This window comes from Clinocottus analis, unplaced genomic scaffold (genome assembly GCF_023055335.1).
Source record: "Clinocottus analis isolate CAN_PGR_092001 unplaced genomic scaffold, fCliAna1.0.p SCAF_24, whole genome shotgun sequence".
NCBI classification, from domain to species: Eukaryota; Metazoa; Chordata; class Actinopteri; order Perciformes; family Cottidae; genus Clinocottus; species Clinocottus analis.
In genome coordinates, this window is record NW_027175976.1 from 9,792,557 (window position 1) to 9,803,733 (window position 11,177).

Here is an 11,177-nt window from a genome sequence, read left to right on the forward strand (position 1 = left end):
GGGCCTGGCTGGATTCCCCGGCTGAGGAAACACAGAGCTGGCCAATGCTCGGGGGAGCCGGCAGGGAGACACTCAATGGAGAGGAGATTTGCCGAATGAGCAGATTGCCTTATGTTTGAAACCATGCTCCCTTATACTGATAGCTCCATGGAGGCCTCTGGCTGCAGGGAGGTCCATCGAGAGTCCATCTCTGTGATGTCACCCGACGTGAACCTCAGGTCACAATGACGACCGCTCTGTGACACGATGAGGAAATCCAGCTGTGAGCCCTTGTTGTCAGGTTGTCAAGAGCAACTGGGATGAGATCGTCCAGCGACCAGACAACTAAACGTGGCAGAATGCATGCAGCATCCTGCTCAGAAACAGCTGGCCTGCTCTCCCGTGAAACTCTAGCTTGCACATCGCTTTTCCCCACATAGCGTTCTCATGATCCTTCCTCTTCTTTCTGTCCTGGAATGCAGACAGGGGAGTCATCCACAGCTGATCTGCTGCTCCCCGGAGACAGAAGGGGCCTCACGGCTCCTCTTCAACTGATACCAACACATCTGGAGAGCCTTTGATGCCTTTCTGAGGTTTTGTAGTTATTCATATCACAAAATCTTCTGGATTTACACAACTTTGGATTTAGCAAGACTGAGGATGACTGAGACGACAAGTATGTAGCACTGTTAAAATAGTTAGAGGCTGCACAGCAGACCATGAACAGCATCAGGAGCCCAACATCACGTTATGATGCGCATGCAACGAGACAGCAGTGTGTTGCATTAACAGTTAAGAATAACACAAATCACACAAAGCAGCACCGCTGCAATGTAAACCCAGAGCACACAGCCTGAGGACACCATGATGAGAATGATGGAATTATCTAAACATCACTCAAATAACTGATATCCAGCGCGAGGGCAAACATACTGTCAATATAGAAATGTCAGATATGTTGGTCATGTGACCCTTTCATCAGTTATTATATCCTATAAAGTCATTTTTTATGGGAGAAAATGGAGCTTGTGATCAGAACCCGGAAGGAAGCAGGAAACAGGAAGAAGGAAGCAGGAAAAAGAAAAAAGGAAGCAGAGGAAAACCTAATCAGTAGAACAGGAAGTGCAAGTTTAACTGTTTAAAACATATATATATATATATATATATATATATATATATATATATATATATATATATATATATATATATATATATATATATATATATATATATAACATAATATTTTATGACAAGATTGAATCATAGATTATATCCACAAGTACACTGTCTAATTATTCATATTTTCATATTGTATTGCACACTTCCTGGTGCTCGTGATGATGAGGAGGGAAGAGGAGCGTAGCCTACAGAGGAGGCTGTGTGTGAGTCTTACTGCTGCAGTGTATTTCATTCACGTCCCATAAGGTGAAGGTTAACAGACATTAGAACCGTGGATCTCGTCCTGGACGACCTGCAGTTTCAGTTTCTCTCCTGCGTTCTCACGGCGCTCGTACCAGCAGCCCGTTCTGTGCCGGCCGCCCTGTGAACGCCTCTCTGGCCCACGTGTGTGTGTTGCTTTGTGTGTCAGCATATCCTTGCACACGTCTGTTGGCGTGTGCCTGTGTGTTTAATGTGTGGAACCCTTCACATTCCTGTAATTAGCGTGCAGCATTAATGGCGGCGAGCGGCGCTCCACCACCTGGCAGCCCGCCGCCGAGCTCCCCTCCTGACCTGCGGCCCGCATGAGCGGCGGCGTCCTGTCCTCATGGCGGCGGCGGGAGACGGCCGGCGTCTGGATGCAGCACAGCTGCAGCACGGCGAGCAGAATACTAAACGGCTCGCCGTGAACGCAGGAAGTGACCCAGAAACCTGTGGCTGAGCGCGGAGGGGCTGCTGATGGACGCCTGATGAGCGCACGTGGCCGTATTAAATGATCATTCTGCTTTAGTCCAACGGGGAGTGGCTGCAGCAGCAGGTCTCTGTCTGCTGAATGTGTTACTGCACTTCTCTTCAGGAAGCGCTCATGGAGTTTGTTTCTAACGAATGACTAAAGGTCATCCACCTCTCATCAATCATAACCTTCATAGAACATAAGGCCGGTGTGTTTCAGCTGCTCTGGATGGACCCGGTGTTGGTTCTGAAAGAATCCCCTGAGGACAGCGAGGCCCAGAGGGAGGAACATTTAACCCTCGAATGCTGTTCGGGTCTGTGGGGCTCATTTTCTGCAAAGAACATATATATCAGACAAAATGTTCAGCGACCGCACACCGTGACCCCTCCCCCCCCCACGACTCATTGATATTACACACAGGGTGTTCTGGCTCATAAAAGTGTGGAAATTGTGTACCTGAATTAAATTATTAACCATATTTGCTGTTTGTATTGCTTCTAATTGGGACGAAGAAAACATCTGTTGAATATTTTAACATAAAATTGTTTGATTGTGTTGGTTTTAAAAAAACAAAACAAATACAGCGGGTCCAACAGACCCACAACACCTGCTGAGTAACAAACAAATGAACACTATACGAGGTTAAAGATGAATAATACAGAAGAGAGATTAGAGATTAGTCCATGACTTTGCACATTTTACAAGTTATACATGCACCATAATCAATGTGTTGTTCAGAATGTGTGTGTGTGTGTGTGTGTGTGTGTGTGTGTGTGTGTGTGTGTGTGTGTGTGTGTGTGTGTTTGCTGAAGCTGAGGTTTTCATCATGGGCTGCTCTCTCTCTCTCACTTTGAGTTCAGCTCTCTGTCTGATTTGCCTCTTCTCTCTCTCTCTCTCTCTCTCTCTCTCTCTCTCTCTCTCTCTCTCTCTCTCTCTCTCTCTGATGGGGAAGCGTCCCGGCTTCATAAATAAATGATTTGCTTTTGAATGATTTTAGTTTATATATGTGCATTTTTCCTGTGCAGCTCTTAAACGTATGCTGACTCCCCAAACTGGTGCTCCATCATCAAGACTTTGAGAAGTCAGGACTAAGACATTACTGGCTCGGGTCTTTTTATGGACAGTAAGAAAAATACAGAAAAACAGCAAACGTATCTGTGTATGCATCTTCATTACCAGTAGAAAGATGGAGTTAAAGCACAATGTCCGTCTGGCTCAATCAAAGAGTTTCCTCTTGATTGAAAGTGACGCTATGTTGTAATAACTCAATGCTCGTCATATTATCCAGATCATGTTCTAAAATAACAATAACACACGAGGAAAATAAACATGCATTATGGTTATGACATATTGATGCAGTGGATATTTGCTGGTATTGGGATGCAGCGCTTGTTCGGTCCTGCGTGGCTGAGAAGGAGCGAGCTGTTTGTTTGTGAGCAGCTCTCTGCCTGCGAGGTGAGTCTGAAGAACTGAAGAACAGATGTTCTTCTGGTCCCTCGGTGTGTGTGTGTGTGTGTGTGTGTGTGTGTGTGTGTGTGTGTGTGTGTGTGTGGCTGTCTACATCACAGAGCAAACTTCAGTGATTTCTAGATCAAGAGCATCTTGAGTGCGTGAGGTGTTCAGGGACTGAGATTACCGTTGGCAGAAACCTTCAGACAAAGATTCAGCCAGTCTGTCAGTAACGTATGCTTCAAGCTCCGTCTTCTCCACTGAAGTGGCAGATAGAGGAACTCAGTATTGTGCAGCTTCCATCCATATCGAGTCAGAAGTGACCTCACTGAGATCAGAACAGAATGAAACGCGGCAGGCGGACGCAGGCCTCAGCTCCTCGTGTCCTCAGCTCCTCGTGTCCTCAGCTCCTCAGCTCCTCGTGTCCTCGTGTCCTCAGCTCCTCGTGTCCTCAGCTCCTCAGCTCCTCGTGTCCTCGTGTCCTCAGCTCCTCGTGTCCTCAGCTCCTCAGCTCCTCGTGTCCTCAGCTCCTCGTGTCCTCAGCTCCTCGGCTCCTCGTGTCCTCGTGTCCTCAGCTCCTCGTGTCCTCAGCTCCTCAGCTCCACGTGTCCTCAGCTCCTCAGCTCCTCAGCTCCTCGTGTCCTCAGCTCCTCAGCTCCTTGTGTCCTCAGCTCCTCGTGTCCTCAGCTCCTCAGCTCCTCGTGTCCTCAGCTCCTCAGCTCCTCGTGTCCTCAGCTCCTCAGCTCACCTCCTCCCACTGTTGGTCCTCTATTTCCTTTTCCCCTGCAGACAGGAAGTACCTCCTATCAGCTGATGGTCACAGTGACGCCGTGTGAAACCGCCGTGACGTCATCGTCAACGCCACGTTCACTGAACTCTCATCAGCAGCTATTCAGAGGAACCCTTCACTACCAAGTGCACACTGTCGTGTTTCTAGTGTACGTCATCATGTGTGTGTGTACTATGTAGTGTGTACAGAGTACGTGGTAGTGTACACCGTCATGGGTGTGTACTATGTAGTGTGTACAGAGTACGTGGTAGTGTACACCGTCATGTGTGTGTACTATGTAGTGTGTACAGAGTACGTGGTAGTGTACACCATCATGGGTGTGTACTATGTAGTGTGTACAGAGTACGTGGTAGTGTACACCATCATGGGTGTGTACTATGTAGCGTGTACAGAGTACGTGGTAGTGTACGTCATTGTGTGTGTGTGTGTGTGTACTATGTAGTGTGCATAGAGTATGTGGTGGTGTACGTCATTGTGTGTGTGTGTGTGTGTGTACTATGTAGTGTGCATAGAGTATGTGGTGGTGTACGTCATTGTGTGTGTGTGTGTGTGTGTACTATGTAGTGTGCATAGAGTATGTGGTGGTCTATATAGTGTATGGCTAAGTGTATTTAGTGTACATAATGTGCGTACTGCGTGGCGGTGTTTGTAGTGAATGCCGTACATCTGTGTTCACCGTAGTGTACGTAGTGTTACGCATAGTGCACATACTGTATGCAGTGTGGGCCGGGTACGACTTAGTGTACAACGTATTGCGTAGTGTACGACATAGTGTACCACATAATGTACATATTTGATCCTCCAGTCATTGTCACAATGTGAGGCCTGAGGCCCAACTCCTTCATCCATCTGTGTTGGATCGGTGGTCACTGAGCTGCTTGTCGAGTCCTGTCTGGGAGAAAGGACGGCAGGACTTTGAGTGACAGACGTCAGCTCTGCCGCTGTCATCTGTCAGACTGACATGAGGTCAGAACTGTCCCGGCGAGGAGGACGGAATCAGTCCAGGTCGCGTTGCAAAGCTGACACATGTTAACGCTCAAAAATATGTCCAGGGGTGACAAAGTCATGGGGGATTTTCCATCCTGCGATGAGTTACTTTTTCCCCTCCTCTCCACGGACCGTAAAGCTGCCTTTACTCGATAATGACTAAAAGTTCAGTGAGGCTCTTATATCTGTACCCTTTTCCCAATTTCTGTCTCAGTGCTCGGAGGCTGAAATGGCGTGGGTGTGTGAATAAATCTTGAGGGATCCTGCTTCACCTCGCGCTGCCTCTCTGACTGCAAACAGTCTGGAGGGAAAAAGGATGAAGCGCTAATCCCTTTACCTTCTGCTGCCTCGTCAGCCTCCAACACCGCCGCCCGGGATGCATCTGCAGATGTTGAGGATTTCACCTTCTTACTTTCCAGGCATTAGGCTTCCCTCGGTGTTTACGTAACGTCCAAACCGTATCCAAGAGCTCTCCGGCGCGGCCTCCGTCGGCTCTTTTTCCTAGCAGATTGTCATTAGATGGCAGAAAGTCACTCTGAGAACACAGGAAAGCCATATGTCTGACTGAGGGAGATTTATAGTGTGTGAAGACAGGAATACTGTCGCTGATTCCTTTCACTTCTCTCTTTTATTGCCTTTTTCATTCGGTCTGTCTCACACATATTTATACACTCTGCCGTTCTCACTGCGTTTAGGTTCAGGTGGCTGAAAGCTAACAGAGAGTCTCCTCCAACAGGTCATCTGCTCACAGGGCTCTGGAGGGATGGAGGAGGCCGATGCTGTAAGACGAGGACCAACAACATGATCTGGACCAGCTCGTGTCGCACATTCTGTTCATATGCAAGTACTATCACAAAGTTCCATCTGGATTACAAATTCTTGACATAAAGACAAGATAACAACGTAGCGCAACAACGTAGCGCAACAACGTAGCGCAACAACGTAGCGCAACAACGTAGCGCAACATCGTAGCGCAACAACGTAGCGCAACAACGTAGCGCAACAACGTAGCGCAACAACGTAGCGCAACAACGTAGCGCAACATCGTAGCGCAACATCGTAGCGGAACATCGTAGCGCAACATCGTAGCGGAACATCGTAGCGGAACAACGTAGCGGAACAACGTAGCGGAACATCGTAGCGGAACATCGTAGCGGAACATCGTAGCGGAACATCGTAGCGGAACAACGTAACTTAACAACGTAACTTAACAACGTGACCTAATAACAGAAGGTAACAACCGTAACAAAGTTACTGGCGTAATAAACACTTTTGGCTTCATGTGGTCAAAGTTTGCTGTTTGTTTCACCCACCTTCCCTGTGTGGATGTTGTCACTTCTACTTGTTATTATACCACACAACTTACAATAACTAGATATACTGTGCTTATTGTTTTCCGTCACTTGCTCTGACTAAGTTCTAAAAGTTCAACGTTCAGTGATTCAATGATCTGAAGCAGAGTCAGCGCTGAGTGTCGTCGCTGTCATGTCACTGATGGAAATACTGAAGGGCCTTTGAATGCTGATGAAGTCATTTATCTTCTGAAGAAACCACATAGTCAATGTCTACTACTTTAATAAGCAAAGTGATTTATGAGTGATTTATTTCCACTGCTATAGTTTGTTGTTGTCTTCCAAAACTGTGACAGAATACATTCATAAATCTAATAAAAACACAATAAAGGTTTGGTCATGCTGAGGCACAAAGGAGCGTGGAAAGGTTTACGGACACGTTGTGGTTTGGGTCACAGGCACCACTGTGTGAAGGTGAGGGACTTCACTGGTGCAGCTTCATGGCCTGAGACGTCCTGCAGGGACTTGTGACTGTGTGAACATGCATTATGATTGCACTGACACCAAATCCCTCCTTTGAAAGTTGAGTTTTGAAACACAAGCAGAAAGCTTAAAGGGCATTTTGGAATCCAGGCCACAGTTGCAGGAAGTTCTATTTTTAACTCATTGAAGAGCAGCATTTACTCTAATGTGAGAATAATGGGATTATACACATGTTGAAAACAGCTTGAATGTATCATTGTTAAACTAAATACAGAGTAATTACTTGAATATGGTTCAGTCATAAAAATGACGGCAGCCACAGCATCAGATGGGAGGAGAGGAGCTCTGTGCCGGTTCCTTTCCTTCGATTAAAGCGGCCACTCTTCCTCTGATGGAATAAATTTACTGGTAACAGGATTTTCCAACTTCAGCGTTTTTATAGATGGGGTCTCAGCTGCATGTGCTTTCAGCAATTGAAGCACATTCTTGCGGTCCGTGACCCTCTCATCGCACACCAACCCTCACGGAAGGAATCCCTCGTTGTAAAGATGAACTCAGCTCAACTAATTGTGTTTTGATGAAAAAGTTCCACTCACATCATGTCCTGACTCCAACTAACGCGTTTCACTTCAACCCTCGGAGGACTGAGGGCATTTCTTGATTTTACATCATTTATTAAATTCACCTTTTAAAGGCACTTGCACAGAAGATACATACCCATGTCTTACATTCAAAAATTGCAGAACAATCTCAGCTCTTTATTTAATTATAAGACTCAAAGGAAAATGTAATCTTGATTTTGGAAATTCTTCATATCTCTTGTGAAAACATAACTTCACTCAGGTGGTGAATGGTTTTGATGATATAAATTGGTTTAGGACACATCCATGCGCCTGTGATGTTGCGGGAGGAAAGCAGCAGAAACAGAACGTCTACTGCTCCCGGTAGGATATCAAATATTTATGGGCCGTATTATCACAAAGATATGAATATTTACAAAAATCAAACATTGTGAATGCGAGTCCTTGTTGCGAGTCCCGGAAGTGTTAAGAGTGTGGACGTTGTGTTTCTGGGAGAATCTCATGACGGAATTATGCTGCACATTTTGATTAGTTGATGGCAAAAATCATCCCACAATATCCATCTTTTTATGAGCAGACAGAAGTGACTGTTCTGCCACGCGCTAACAGAGACACATGGAGTCTTTGTGCGGATGTCATCGCGGTCCTTCCACTACGGCGGTGATGCGATGTTGACACTCAATGCGTCAATCATCTCTGCAGGGTCTGCTGTGTGATGGACAGCTGGATAATCATCATGACATTGTGATATAATTAAATGTCCATTTGCTGCTCTCTGTCAGACATTGTTGTAACACAGGAGTCATTCAACTCTCAGTTCATAAAAGCTTTTATTTTGACAATCAAACTCATGTGAGCGGTGTCTCTACAGATTGTGACAGCTCCCTAAAGCGTTTAAAAAAATAGACTTTATTATGTTACTTTTATTTTAGCAACTTATTCTAATGCACATATGATGTCAGTCGCATGTCGGAGAGCAGCTCATCAGATCTACGTTACACCTGGCGGTTGTTGTACATTTTGAATAAACAACCAATAGAGTTCTGTGCAGCGACGGGGGCGGAGCTTCAGGGTGGGCGTGTCGTCCGCAGCCTGCAGTTCACCTTTACTGCCGGATGCTTTTATCATGTTACAACCTCTCCCTCATCAGGTGTTTTTTAAACATATCATTGAAAGATATTCCATAAGAGATACTTTCAGAATTCTGGAATAATTGTAATGAATTTGGCCTTTCAAATCAATGGAAAAGCTCAAAGCAGGAGTCTTCAACTCAAGTCACAGGAGCAACGCTGTTTCTGTATTTAACTTTAGTTACGGCTGCCTGCAGCTGTCATTTTCTTGCCCCTGCTGTCTCCAGCCATCTCCATATGGAAGTACAGCAACGACCCTGTGGAGCTTCATCTGGCCTCTCGTCGGGGTCGACCTGAGAACAAACCCAACCAGACGGACTGAAGCGGAACGTATTATTATTATTATTATTATTATTATTATTATTATTATTATTATTATCATTATTATTATTATTATTATGCAACCCTCTCTCACACAGAGATGTTTACAGTTTGTGAAAAACCACAGAAGAAAAACAGGCTGGACTGCTGTGAACTCTGACTGCATGTGAGCGACAGTAACACAAACATGTGTGGAGGCCGTGCAGCGTCTCTGCTCACTGAAGCCACTCATGTTGGAACATCTGGGCCCAAACAGCCTGACCTCTTCTTCAACACCAGTGATGAAGAAACTTGACCTTTGAGTCGTATAATGGAACGAAGGTTTAATATCCAGCAAACAATTATATTCAGCTGACAAAATAATTACTCAAATGTACATTTCCAAGATCTTCTGTTCCAAAAGCAGCTAAAAGATCAACTGGTCTTCTCTCCAATTCCTTATTTTCCTTCTTAGTTTCAGTTATTTGCTTTTGTCTTTTTGTGGCTCCAGACACACAACAGTGTGCAGAGCCTTCGAGCTTTACACATAAAATGTGATGATGTCTTATGTCCGACGCACCTGGACCAGTACGCAGGGCGCAAACCGGATTAAAGCGGCGGTGGGAGGGTTCTTCATCACGTCTCGTCTGATTGGTTGAGCTTACTCAAACGTGTGCAACACAAACCCAGAAGAACCCAGAAGGTATTTTTTATATCTTTCACACTTTTCCAAAGAAGAATTTGGAGTGAGAAATAGACCGTCTGTATTTGGAGCCTTTCAGAGTGCAAAAGTGTTTTTTGTTTGGACCCGAGTATCTTCGTCTGGATGTGCTCATCGTCCCCATTTAGATAAATATGTATAGAAATGAATCAAAATGTATGTCGAGGTACGTTGGTATAATCAGAAATGTTAAATTAACTGTACTTGTAGAGATCTTTTCTGGTCTTTAAGCTCTTTAATGACATCATCATACACTGTGGGAGGAGCTACCATGCAAGGCTCTACCCTTCAGGAATAATTATTCATACCCATTCATAGAATAATAAATATTCATACAGCCTGCAGGGGTTAAGTGTCTTCACAAGGACGCAGCAACATGAACTAGAGTGGAGCTGGGGATCGAACCACCGATGCTCTGGTTCCAGGACGACCCCGTTCTTCCACTGGGCCGCCTGCGACCCCACAGATGTGTTGGTAACTCAATACTCGTTGTTTATTATCAGTCCAAATGTTTTATTTGTTTCTTTGTTGGCCACAGACAATAAATATGCAATCTTGCAAAAAGCAATGATTTGTTTCTGCTCTCTGAAAATAAGAGTTATGACCTCATCTCCTACAAAGGCAGAGAGCTTCTCGTGGTTTTAAGAATCCTGCAGCGTCGCCGTAATGTGTGAAGTGTTCGTAAATGTCAGACTGTTAAAAATGAGAGACATTTCTGTATCTCTTTGCTTTATCTGGGATTTATCTGTCTGTAGCTCCGCCCACTTCCTCTGACCTTTGTGAACTGCAACATGATTGGTTGCTGGATGCAAACACCCACAAGGCCATAACTCTAGTTTACTTATAGAGACATAGCGTCCTAAACATCAGCAGCACAGGGCCGCTGTAGAGCCGAGAGACACTTCAGGGTCTCACTCAGGGGCATGCGGACGAGAGGAGCTGGGAATCAGACCGCCGGTCATCAGATTGGGACGACCCGGTTCAACCCCTGAGTAAGCATCACACCTGTAAACTGTTGGTGTGCAGGACGGTGGCGTCTGGACGGAGGCGTGAGGCGTCACCTTTGACCGACACCTTCCTCCAGAGCCATGGGCGCCCTCCAGCAGCATGGAGGCCTCTCTGGGCGTCGGGCCCACAGCCGACATCAGAGAGATGCTCAGGAGGACGCAGTCACACAGCCCCCCCCCCCCCCCCCCGGGTTCGTCCCGTCGGCTTCAGGTTCTGATGTGAGGCCCTTTGTTCTTGTGGCCGTGTTGTCGGTGCGCGCTTCTTTTCCACTGAATGTGTGTCTAGACTTCATGCTGTGAATATGTGAGTCAGGGTTAATGAAAGGCTTTGAAGTTGCCCCCCTTCAAAAAGGCCCGCAGAGAAGGGCCAACCGAGGTTTAACACCGTTTATGCAGACATAACAATGTGTGTGATTTATGGCAAAGAGCAGTTCTACAGAAGCAAAGAATGTAGCATCTTGAAATGGATGTAACGTGTTGGACGTAAGAAAAGCATGTTGAGTGATTTAGATCCGGGAGGCACGACGCCCCCAACGACCCAGAGCACCCGCGTCATGAGAGCGTTGG